General features: G+C 36.3%; 1 long non-coding RNA gene across 3 annotated transcripts in view; it reads right to left on the bottom strand.

Moving 5' to 3' along the window:
* Positions 1 to 13,341, bottom strand: part of LOC102139191 (uncharacterized) — a 558,779-nt gene that overhangs the window by 154,347 nt on the left and 391,091 nt on the right. For 2 of the 3 annotated variants that reach the window (XR_012416487.1, XR_012416488.1), the window contains one exon: positions 348 to 424. The exons of the other annotated variant lie outside the window; for it this stretch is intronic. This is a non-coding gene — a long non-coding RNA (uncharacterized lncRNA). The remainder of the gene's footprint in view (positions 1 to 347; positions 425 to 13,341) is intronic. 3 annotated transcript variants of the gene reach the window in all.

Here is a 13,341-nt window from a genome sequence, read left to right as displayed (position 1 = left end):
AGTTTGGAAATATCTACCATCATTCTTTCTAAATCATATGTTTCAAAACTTGGAAAAAAGGTCTTCATCACTAAATAGAGGTTGGAGCTGTAAGACACATTGGGTTTTCTATGATGTCTCATTGCATACATCCATGTGGTGTTATCTCATGAACACAGGAGCTCAGATTTGTAATTTGGCTTGCATTTAATGTAGAATTCCCCGTGAAGGAGAGTGTCAGGTATCCAAATTCACATTGCCCTCAGCATTTAAGTAGAAACACTTTATTAATATATACTTTGTTGCCCCTTGAAATACAGAAACTAGTGTTGTTCATGAACAAGGTCAGATGGGAAACTGTGACTTACCAAGTTGGGATCTGATGTCTTTTACAACCTCTGTCATCGGTTATGCTGGATCTGTGCTTCTCTATTTACATGTGTCTCTATCAGGATGTAAGAGCAAAGCAAGTTGTGAATTATTTGCTAGAGGAAACCTACAGCCTGATCTCGGCAGTTATGAAAATCACTTTTATCACCTAACCAAGTTAATAAAAAAACTTTGGTTTACCCACATACGATTTTTTTAGAATAAGCAGCCTGATCAGAGAAACAGCTAAGGTATTCCAGAGCCTGCTAGCATGGCCCATAAACCAAGAGTGACACCCAGTGACCAGACAAATGCTTGTCCCTTAAAAGTTAGTAATAGAACCATCTATGACATTTGTGCAGGGTTTAAAATTACACCTTGGTTTGATTTCAGTGTTGTCATGGTATCTTACCTAGAAAGGGTCCAGTACCATTTCTTTTTCCAACGAAAAGGGAAATTTGTCCATTCAATAACGTCACCTGAACAAAGAATAGAACTTGAGCTTCCATGGAATTTTCCAAGTGCCCAATCAGTTTACCAGAAAGAGAGTTGAAGTGATTTTTGTCTTCCTATTTGTAGATACCATACCCTTTTGCACATCTATAGTCCAGTCTGTGTCCACCAGGTATTTGCATTGGCAGAAACAAAAACTAGTTACCTTTGTCTGTATACCTATATGTTGACATAACCAAAATTCAGAGTGATTAGTTAAATTTGCCAGTGTTCAGAAGACTGGCGCAAGTAGATGTTGGATTTATGCTAGAATTGTCAAAAAAAAAAAAAAGCCATAAGAGTTAGTTGAAGTAAGACATAGTTTGGAAAACATCTCATTGTGAAGAAACAGAAGAAGAAAAGAGTAGCAATCTCCAGGCAGTCCATCAATAAATAAAGGGGAAGGTTTCTGTTTAAAGCTCAAAGAGGTTTTTGAGGTTTTTATTAACTTTTTTTTTCCTTTGGTCAGAGAAGAAAAAGATATCAAGGGAAAATAGGTGGAAAGGTAATTCTTGATCCAAGATATTGGAAAAAATAGTCTACTTTTTGTTGTCATCTGCTTTGGGATCCTGTGAATTGTCCCTGAAAATCCTTGGTTTGAAGTCAGCTCTAAGAATAGCTTTTCAATTTTTCTGGAAATGATGATCTGGGTGTAGCTTGGCATGACCTGCATGAATTCAGGAAAGATTTCTTTTTATTTTGATGGCCACGTAGGTGTACAGCAGTGCTTCATAAGGTACTTCCCAGAAAGATGACAATGCATGCTTTCTTTTCCAAAGTTTGATGTATACTTGATAGTTTGGTCAAAAGCGATAGCAAGGCTTCTTGATAGACAATGGTCATGACATTTTTGCCTGTTAATGGTATGCTCTGAGTATAACAGATAGTTCTTTCAGATATCTAGTCATAATACTGAACCTTGCACCCAGGTCTCCATAATGCTCACTCACTTCAGGAACAAAAAGTTTGGAGATGCTAATAGGCATAAAGCTATCAAAAATTATTCAAAAAGCAATTAATCCATCTCTCTTGTTTGGGGTTTTCCAGATTTTATCGGGGTCGGGGTGATGCTTCTGGCCACTTAGGTCTATTGTATTGACGTATTTTATAGTTCTTTTACTGTCTAAATTATCACATTCCACCTCTCTGAGGACCAAGGATGGTAAAGAGTATAGAATTTTAATGTCTATCCTAGAGTTTTTGTGAGCATGTAATTTACTTCTGCTGGTAAGTGAGTTCCTTGGTCTGATTTAATACATAAAGTAATGCCAAAATGAAAAATAATCTTAATTATTTGTTTTCTTACTACTGTTGTGGCATTGGCATGTCTAAGTGGATAGTACTCAGTCCATCTACTAACTATGCAGGTAATCACCAATTATGAGTTGAGTTGAGTATTCCTTATCTGAAATTCTTGGGTAGGACCAGAAGTGTTTCAGATCTGGGATCATTTTGGACACTGGAATAGCTGCATCATATTTGCTGGATGAGCATCCTTAATCCAAAGACCTTAAATAAAAAATGCTTTCATGGGAATTTCCATTGAGCATTATGCCAACACTCAAAACGTTTTGGATTTGTATCATTTCAGATTTTGGATTTTCAGATTAGGTATAGTCAACCTATAGTGATAATAACCTGAAGCCTGAGGGAAATCTATAAAGTCCGCCAGGAGTGTTGCAAAGGGGAATGTGGGTCTCAGAGGATTTCATGGGGAATGCTACTTATACCCAGAAATCTGGTAAGATTTACAAATAATACATTGGTAAATAATTTGATCAGAAATGTTGTGGATTCTAGGGCAAAACCAGCTGTCATTTACCTCTTCGATTTGCCCTTGTTTACACAAATGTTCCATTTGATGGGCAATAAATAGAAGCATAAAACATTAAAAGATAAGGGACTAGAGGAAATCCATTTGGTCCAATGTATAATCCTTCTAACAATTGTCTGGTATCTTCTTGCAGGTTTTTTTTTTTTCATTGTATGGCATCTGCCAAATATTATTGATATCAGTCAATGTTAAAGGCAGGGTTGTAAGCTGGGTGAAAAAAGGGTTATTGCCAGAGTTGGGGGGTCCATATTTGGCAGCTTTTTCAGACGTATTGTCTGCCAGAGAAACAGTGTCAGTCTCCTTGGCATGTGCCAACAATAAACAAAAGCAACCTCAGTTAGAAGATGAATAGGCAGTAATAGGGTAACAATTTTATGGCCACTGGCAATAGCAGTACCGGCAGAGGTCAGAAATGGAACTTTTCAATAGAGCCAACAGTATGGTGGAGTCCAAAGCACACCTCAAGTGTAAATAGTATCTGTTTTCTCTTTGCCAAGACTCGTGTAAGATCTAGACTGAACTCAGGTTCAGGCTGATTACATAGAAAGCAGAGTTTGTCTCAAGTGTTTCATGTAAGGAAACTATGGCACAGTCAGTTATTATGTGTCAGTGAGAATTCTGCTTAGGACAGCCATGACAAAACAGAAATCTGGACTGTCGAGGAGGTGTCTAAAAAATCATAGTTTTAAAACCATTTATATAGCTATAAAGCAATCACGTAGAATAGAATGGGCTTTCCATCATCAGGGAGGAGTAATAGAACAGCACGGTTCAGGGTGTTACAATGATACAATAGAGACAGAATTGTTAATAGGTCCTGTTCATCATTGGTCTGCCATTGTATAAAGAGGTGCTGTGTTTTATGAGCTTGTAAGAGTGCTGACACATCAAGGGTAACAGAGGTGAGTAGGGAGGCCTAATGTAAGAATAAAGTCTTTGTCCATTAGGGTGGTAGCTGTGGCTTCTGCACACAGGCATGTCACAGGTTGATCAAAATGAGAAACATGACATAAAATGTAATTGAGAGACAAACAGCTATTCTGGAATACTAGCAACAATCTCATTAATTTCATGGCAATATCATTGAAAATGTTTGTCAAAACTGGATAAACTGAGGGCTGGGGGTGAAGATAACGCTTATTTTAATACTTCAAAGGAGGCCAGTGTCTCAGAGGGCCATAAAAGGGGTTCTGAGGTTATACCCGAGAGGAGAACATATAAAGGCTTGGCTAGGATGGCAAAACTAAGAATCCACTGATGCCAATAACCAGCTACCTCTAAAAATTTTCGTATTTTTTTTCCCTTTATTCTTAAGATTGACAAAATTCATTCAAGGCATTTTAGTGTGAGTTTTTTAGTGCTCCAAGATGCTTTATGGCCTAAATAAGTCAGTTGTTTGTACCCATTGAAGTTTAGATTTGGAGGCTTTGTAGCCTTTCTCAGTCAGTACCTTCAGAAGGATTAGGGAGTCTATACAAGCATTCTATTCAGTTTGGTTGCAAAGTAGGGGTCATCGACAAATTGGACAAGTGTGGAGTCCTGGGTAATGATTATAATGTCTCAATCCCTTTGAAGACTTGAGAAATATTGAGGGTGACTTCGCAACTCTTACTGGTATGAGATTCTTGGTTCTCCATATAATAGCAATTAACACGAGGCCAGACAAACTTTTCCCACATAAGGTTTATTAAAACTTATGCCCAGAATTGTTGGGCATAAGGGATACAGTGCAGGAAGAAGGGTTCTTTGGCTGGCTCCTGGAGGGTAGGTCCTTGTGGTGTTTTCAGGAGTGTAACATGAATAACCTATGAGGTAAGCAAGCATCACTACAGGCGCAGAGTGAAGTACTGGGTGCACAGGCACAGTAAGAAATCATACTAGCACATACATTGCATGATCAGAAAATAACAAATAAGATCCACCCTGAGCAAGGATCAGGATCTTGCCCCGAGGGGAAGGCTATGGTCAGTCACCTTCCTTGTCTTGTGTGCATGTGGGTGGTAGGGTTGGCTGTCCTGGGTAAGCTTTGTGATGGAATGTTGTTTACCCTATCTTTCTAATAATTTGCAGTATCTCAGCGAGGAAGGGGATGATCATGCAAGGTCTGATGGTTAGTGGGTATGCATGAAAAAATACATTAGTGGGAGTGGGGCCAAGTCCCACATCTACTCTTTCTCAAGTTCAAATCTAGAGACATATATTTTTAGATATTTTTTATTATCATCTAATTTCTAGTACACATTTCTATGTTATTTAACTTTTGTTAGAACACCAAGTAGTCAAAATATCAGAAACTTAACCTAAAAAAAAATACTGTTTGCTCAGATTAATTCAAATGGGTTCAGCTAGGATTCATTTGTCTTCTCACTCTAGAACCTCAGCTTAATGAGTAGTCACTATCCAGAACATGTGTCCTCAAGGTAGAAAGCAGAAGGGGAGATGAAGAAAAATAAAACAAATGTATTTTTTAATGCCTCTGCTGGTACATGGCATAATGTCACCTCTTCTCATATTCAATTAGCCAAAGCAGTCACATGGCCAAGCCCGAATCAGTGAGTGAGATAGGTATACTCCACCCACAGTAAAGCATCGTAAGGGAGAGGAGGAATTAAGAGTTGTAAGAAACCAAAATAGGCCAGGCACGGTGGCTCACGCCTGTAATCCCAGCACTTTGGGAGGCCGAGACGGGCAGATCACGAGGTCAGGAGATCGAGACCATCCTGGCTAACATGGTGAAACCCCGTCTCTACCAAAAAAATACAAAAATTAGCCGGGCGCGGTGGTAGGCGCCTGTAGTCCCAGCTATACGGGAGACTGAGGCAGGAGAATGGCTTGAACCTGGGAGGCAGAGCTTGCAGTGAGTGGAGATGGTGCCACTGCACTCCATCCTGGGCGACAGAGCGAGACTCCATCTCAAAAAAAAAAAAAAAAAAAGAAAGAAACCAAAATATCTGCAACAATGTGCAGGGTAAAACATTTAATTGAAGGACAGAAAGTGTCTAATAGAAATATATATAATTAATCATTACATTGTTTTATTTATTAGTGTAGACATGGTATGCATACTAAATTCTCATCAATTACAGTTATTAACTTAGTAAACATGTCATACATTTATTAATGTTTTTGTCCAGTCTATTACATAGAAATCATTAGTAAAATAAGTTGCAGTAAATAAAACATGATTTGGAACGGCTTTATTATAAGTCATAAGTACCGTGATTTTTGATAAATGAATTAATCTTTAAAGGTGTGGAGCATAAGAAGTAATACCTGTACTTTTTAATTTAAAAAATAGCACTCTGGTGAATGTTGGTAATACTTTATTTAGAGGAAATACAATAGAAAGAAGTCAGTAATAACTTTAGGGTTTTACATAAGGAATTGGTACCTCCATCCTTAAATGCATCAGTGGTCCCCAAGTTATATTTGTGTTGAAGAGATAAGCCAAATGTCATTACTCTGACCTACAGTGGTTTGTATTTTTAGAAAAGATGGAATAACCAACACTTGCATTTTTACATCTGTGATATGAACCAATAACCCCATGAAATTGGATGAGCACTAAACTTTTGTTAAAAAAAAATGATTAGTCCTATTTTCTAAGATAAAAATAATAAAATATGAAAATATTTGAAGGGGAGATTTTCTTCTTCTAAGCCGTGAATTAGATTTCTTTGAGAAAAAATGTTGAAAGCCACACATTTCCCTGAGAAGATGAAAAACTAAGATGTATTATTTATTATTTTGAACTTAGCAAAGAGAGTGCTAAAAAAATTACATATTCTCCTAAAAACAATTTGCTCCCTAGCATTTTTTCCAACCCCTTTCATTTCTATGTGCAAAGAGAACAGAAGCACAGAGGAAGAGTGTGCCAGTAGTGATGTCAACTACAGAGGAATAAAGTTCATGGGCTGATTTTGAAGCATAAACATCATACAAATCAATGCATTCTAAGGATTGCTGAAACCCAGATCAAATCTAGTTTTTCTGAAGGAATATGTTTCTTTGCTTGAGGCATCAAACACAATACAGCATTACATTATTTTCCAAAAAACTATTTTGTGAGAAATATTCTTGAACTTCAATAATGAATATATGCTCAGAAAGCTCATCTGCCACTACATCTAGATATGCTTCATAATTTAGATTTTGTTGTCATCAAAAATACTAATATATGACATGATATTTTATGTTTACTAGGTTAATAATATGTTGATGAGACATAAGCTCATTAAAAGTTAAAGAAATCTATACACAATGCTACTTCTTTGGTTCTACTACAGTAACAGATAATTACAATCAAAATGAAAAAAATGCCACAATCTTTATGATTTTAAAATTCTCATTTCTAGAATTTATTTTGAAAAATATTTTGGCCTATTGACTTATGCAGAAAAATAACTGGAAAAAATATGAAGGAATAATGCTGCAAATTAAGATTATGCAAAATTACCCAGACTCGTAATACATTTTAAGAGCTATTTAATGAAATTGCAAATAATAAGGCATATGTTTTATATATGTGCTATTTCTTAAGAGCCACAGTAAACTTCAGACAAATTTATGGCTTAATAAACATTTACAATTTCCAATTAAATAGATTAAATACATTTAGTTTGTTTATAATGATATAACTATATGCTTAAATGACAACGATGCTTCTTGAGGAATCAGCAATAGAATTTAAGTATATCAACTCCAAACTGTTGGCCTAATGAGGGCTCAGGGCAGTATTTCCTTTATTCTTCATTAGCTCAAAGGTATTAATCAAGGCTGAAGCAAGTATCTGATTATAGGGCTGGAAGGAGTCACTTGTATGAGAGGCAAAGAGGTTGAAAGCTATTATATTCATAGGGCTGGTACTTTTATATGGCTTGCCTCGGTAGATTGCTTCTTTGTATTAAAAATTCGATGTGATTAGTGGGCACAATGAGTTTGTGATGAATAGCCTTTTACTTAGTTGGGCACTTTGTTCTGGGAAGACCAGAGATTCTAGTATAGGGCGCAGAGAAAAAGATAATTTAACTGGTATATTTAGCTTGTTGCTCTAGGCTTTGAAAAGAAAATGAGAAAATGTCCTTTTACTTGTATTTCATTTTTCCTGCCACTGAAATTATAGAATGCTAAAGGTCTTTGGAAATGAGTCAAAGAAGCCAAAGGAAATTCTCCAACTTTGCATCATTCAAACTGACTCACCAGAGTAGGAGCCTGCATAAGGCTTTCTGGGTGGATGGTGAAGAGCGTCTTGCAGCAACTCTAGAAGCTAACAGTCTCCTAAATGCTATTATTCTAGTAACTTCACACTTCTTTCACCCTAATTATGAAGAGTAAGCATACACATTAAGCTAAAAAATGTCATGGAGTCACAGAGTTAGAGGTGGAACTTTAGGTATTTAGTCTTAAAAATCTGAAAACTGATTAGAGAAGAGAGTTCTCTTTTTTGTTATCTTTGCATTATCTTCACTCTGTATATAACCTGTGTGGAAAGGCTGCATGAGATCTTTGGAAGAAGTATGATCTTCTAGCCCATACTGGTGCTTTTCTTCTTATCTGGATCTGAGGGGTGGAGGTAGGTGAAATAGATTCATTACCTGCATTTAATTGCTCATTATTTTAATTTTCTACAATTTTGTTTTCTTGGTAGCATTAATTAATTGCTTTACATATATCTACCATTTTTTTCTTCTATTCCTTTTTGATCTTATGTGTTTATTCAAGACTTTATATTTTAGAGCAGGAGTTGAGTGGAAAGTACAGAGAGTTCCCAAATAACTCCTGACTCCACACACATACAGCATCCCAAACTAAATATAACTAAATATCACAGATAAGAGTGGTATATTTGTTACAATCAAGGAATCTGCATTGACATGTCACTATCATCCAAAATCTATAGTTTATATTAGGATTCACTGTTGGTGTTGTATAGGATATGGATTCTGACAATGTCAAATGCTACTTTTTATAGCAACCTATTAACACTAATACATGTATGTAGTATATTTTGAATATTAATATTCAAAGTATGATTTTAAACACTGTGATGACAAAAATCATGGAATATAATAGTAATTGGAAGTGCTATTTATCAAGAACTTTTCCTCTTTCCTTTATTGGAGACAGTTCTCAGGATTAAGGGAGGAGACAGAACTAGAAGGAATCTATTAAAGGTAATATTTATATAAACTCTCTGTGAAAGTCTTGTTCTCTGACTTGGATCTAAATAGTGCAATTGTCTAACCCCCATAGTCTAGTCACTAGTAATTTATAAAAAGTCTAAGATGCTGTGAATAAAAAGCCCTTTGTTCCCTTTCACACTTAACCAAGACCTGTAGGAGAAATAGTTATTGGGGAATAAATTCTAGTACTGGTGACACCCTTGGTCTTATATTTTCTCCTTACCCTGTGCCCTACTTTTCTAAAATATGCCTAGTCATTATCTAAAAATCAGTTCATACCTCACCCTGTTGAGGAAGGCTTTTCTTATTACTGTAATGTGATAAAATTAATCACTCCTCATTTTCAGTTTAATACATAATTCTATCAGGGCACTGCATATTAATTTCTGTGTTTACATGAACATCTCCTAGAATAGATTTCCTTAGTTGAAAGCTGGAGGTCTCATTAATCTCTGTTGTGCAGCAAAAAGCACAATGTCCTGCCTGATATATGTGCTCAATAAATAATTTTTATTTGAATTAACTAATGGTTACACTACAACTCATTTTTTATTCCCTTTAGTTGAGACTTATCTTTGTTTCTCCATATGGTTTTTCTGTTATATTCCAAACCATTCGCTGTTCAAATAAACAAAGAAAATGTGACTTTAATTTTTCTATGACTAATCTAATATTTATCATAAGCACCACAATCCCCAGCTGGATAACTCAAGAAAATTAAATTTGGTCCACTTTAGTTAACTCAGTCCAATCCAGTAATTTAAGCAGTCTCTTCTGATGACCCAGTCCTATGTTCATTGTTCTATCATTGTTAAATCTTTGAGATTTTTGCTATGATTATTTTCAAGATAGCATATGTATATGTGGTAGAGATGGGTCTTTAAATACTTCATTATTTATATGACCACATTAGTCTCTGCTGTAAAAGTAATAATGTTGTCTTCTTCTTGGACTAGTGACAGATATAAACAGTTCCTATTAGGTTTTTTGTTTGTTTTTGGGGGGAGGCCAATAAGCTTTTACCAGGAACTGTAATCTCTATTTCTAATCATTGGTCTATTAACTCTTCACTCATTTTGCCTTCATCATTGTGATCTCAGCCATCAAAGTGTAATTTTCAATTAGTTCAAAATATAATTCTCATACATACAACCCAAATATATGGTAAACATGTGTTAAAATGTCAAACGAGAGAAACAGCAACGTACTAAACTTGTTGAAAGAAAAATTCAATAAATGGAGTTTTATATATAAACATTCAACAAAAGAAATACTGAAATACGTTTTCTAAGAGAAAACTTATTCTTATTCATCATCCTTTTGGGCAATGAAAATCTTTTTAGTTATCTTTTCTACGGAAGAGAAGTCAACCATGAACATGTAACTTTACAAAGTCTGAATCCCAATAAAGGGTAAATAATGTAATAACAATGGTGTACTTTTAGAGTATTAAATAATATTTGGGTAGACATGTTAGGCAATACTTAAGCATAACATTGGAAAGTCATGTAGTCATCTTTTTTACTTATTTCCAAGTTTCAGATTATTTCTCTTAACAGTGATCGAGCCCTCTAAGGAATTTTGATTTAATTCATTGGATAATGCCTGAATGTCTGAATTCTCACTATGCCATGTGTAGGGCATAGGAAATCAGAAGGCATACAAGAGTTATTTCCCCAAACTCAGATAACAACTCCCCTGTTGCAGGAAGTCAGGGACCCTGAAAGGAGGGACCAGCTGGAGCCACGGCAGAGGAACATAAATTGTGAAGATTTCATGGACATTTATCAGTTCCCAAAATTAATACTCTTATAATTTCTTATGGCTGTCTTTAATCTCTTAATCCTGTTATCTTCGTAAGCTGTAAGCTGAGAATATACATTGCCTCAGGACCACTATTGTACAAATTGATTGTAGAACATGCGTGTTTGAACAATATGAAATCTGATTGTAAAACACAGGTGTTTGAACAATATGAAATCAGTGCACCTTGAAAACGAACAGAATAACAGCAATTTTAGGGAACAAGGGAAGACAACCTAAGGTCCGACTGCCTACGGGGTCAGGCAGAATACAACCATATTTTTCTTCTTGCAGAGAGTCTATAAATGGATATGCAAGTAGGAGAGATATTCCTTAATTCTTTTCCTAGCAAGGAATATTAATAATTAATACCTTGGGGAAGGAATGTATTCCTGGGGGGAGGTCTCTAAATGGCCACTCTGGGAGTATCTGTCTTACGCAATTGAGATAAGGACTGAAATACACCCTGGTCTCCTGCAGTACCCTCAGGCTTATTAGGGTGGGGAAAAGATCCCACCCTGGTAAATTTGAGGTCAGACTGGTTCTCTGCTCTCGAACCCTGTTTTCTGTTGTTTAAGACGTTTATCAAGACAATATGTGCACAGCCAAACATAGACCCTCATCAGTAATTCTAATTTTGTCCTTTGCCTTGTGATCTTTATTGGCCTTTAAAGCATGTGATCTTTGTGACCTACTCCCTGTTCGTACACCCCCTCCCTTTTTAAAGTCCTTAGTAAAAACCTGCTGGTTTTGTGGCTCAGGCAGACATCATGGACCTACCAATATGTGATGTCACCCCTGGAGGCCCAGCTGTAAAATTCCTCTCTTTGTACTCTTTCTCTTTATTTCTCAGACTGGCCAACACTTAGGGAAAATAGAAAGAACCTACGTTGGAATATTGGTGGCTGGTTTCCCTGATACTCCTCACTGTAGCTGCTATTGCACTACTGTCTCTTAACATGTTAAAAGTATTTGCTCATAATGTTTCTTCAAAAATATTGTGGGCTTCCTGTTTTAGATATTATGAAGCATACCATTAAATCTGTATCTATCTGCATGTTTCTATTTTGTGGTATCAACTTTTTGGGTATCAGGGTGGGACCAGCAGAAGGGCAGAAGAAGAAAACTCATTCAAGTTATCTATTTCCCTCAGTTCTAAAGCCAAGGTAATAAAGCTTTCAGATTCCTCTCTCTTTCTGGTCAGAACATTCTCTATGTAAAATTTATAATCAAGTACATTAGGCCTGGCTGTCAGAATGTCAATGAAGGACATATTGTAATTATCATTTCTTAATTATTATTTTCTCCAGTCTCATAAAATAGTACAGAAATAAGCTTTGAGTCCCAAATATCATGACTTATTATTAAGTTATTCAAATTATATAAGCCTTAAAGCCATTATCATATTTTTGATACTTTTATGATAAATTTCCAATTTCTAATTTAGTCAAACAAAAGAGTATGTTACACTCTGGTCTCTCTCTAGACTTACCTCTTAGCACTTTTCTCATCATAAGCTATTCTCTAATCAAAATGTGATTTATGCCTGGGTGCAGTGGCTCAGGCCTGTAATCCCAGCACTTTGGGAGGCCAAGACGGGTGGATCACCTAAGGTCAGGAGTTCGAGACCAGTCTGGCCAACATGTTGAAACTCTGTCTCTACTAAAAATACAAAAAAAAATTAGCTGGGCTTGGTGGCAAGCGCCTATAGTCCCAGCTACTTGGGAGGCTGAGGCAAGTGAATTGCTTGAATCCGGGAGGAAGATCAGGCCACTAAACTCCAGCCTGGGCAACACAGTGGGACTCCATCTCAAAAAAAAAAAAAAAAAAAAAAAAGGGATGTGTCATTTTTCTCTGTGTGCTTCTGAGTTTGTCTTGCTAATCATTTTTTTCTTGAAACACACTTCCCTAGCTCTTCTGGCTAAATCTTAGTCATCTTTCTTGTTTTGGCTTAAGAATGACTTCCAAAATACCTCTTGTATGCTATGCTTCTCACAGTCTAGAAATTACCATTGTTCTGTTTGTCTATTTCTGTGTAATGAACCACCATAAGTTTTGTGGCTTAAAATAACAAAAGTCATTTATATCGCTCATGAATCTGCAATTTCCATGGAGCTCTGTGAGAATGATTTTCTCTTCTTCAAGTGGCATTGGTTGGGTTGGCTCTGAAGCAAGACTCTGGTAAAGTCTTTTTCACTGAAGAGTAGGCTATTGCTATGAAGGATGTTCTCTCTGTATTTTAAGAGGATTACTCTTGCTCTCCCATGGTGGAATGTAAGGAAAGGAAATATTTCCTGGATTTTCACTTTGAGAATCTGGTAAGATTCCTGGAGATTAAGAATATAAAACTTTGCCTCTCCCAAGAGCAGCCCTTAGGGGTTTCTTAGTCTCTACACTGTATTAGGCTATTTTTGCATTACGCTAAAGAATACCTGCATTTTATATTTAAAAAGAGGTTTAATTGGTTAACAGTTCTGCAAGCTGTACAATCATGATAACATCTGTTTGGTTTCTATTGAGGGACTTAGGAAGCTGACAATCATGGTGGAAGAAAAAATGGGAACAGGCACATCACATGGTGACAACAAGGGCAAGACAGTGATGCCACACACTTTTAAACAACCAAATCTCACATGACACTAACTGAGCAAAAACTAACTCATTACCAAGGGATAGAGCTTA

This window comes from Macaca fascicularis, chromosome 8 (genome assembly GCF_037993035.2).
Source record: "Macaca fascicularis isolate 582-1 chromosome 8, T2T-MFA8v1.1".
In the NCBI taxonomy this organism is placed as follows: domain Eukaryota; kingdom Metazoa; phylum Chordata; class Mammalia; order Primates; family Cercopithecidae; genus Macaca; species Macaca fascicularis.
Note: the sequence above shows the minus strand (reverse complement) of the source record. Positions and strands in the feature narration are given on the sequence as shown.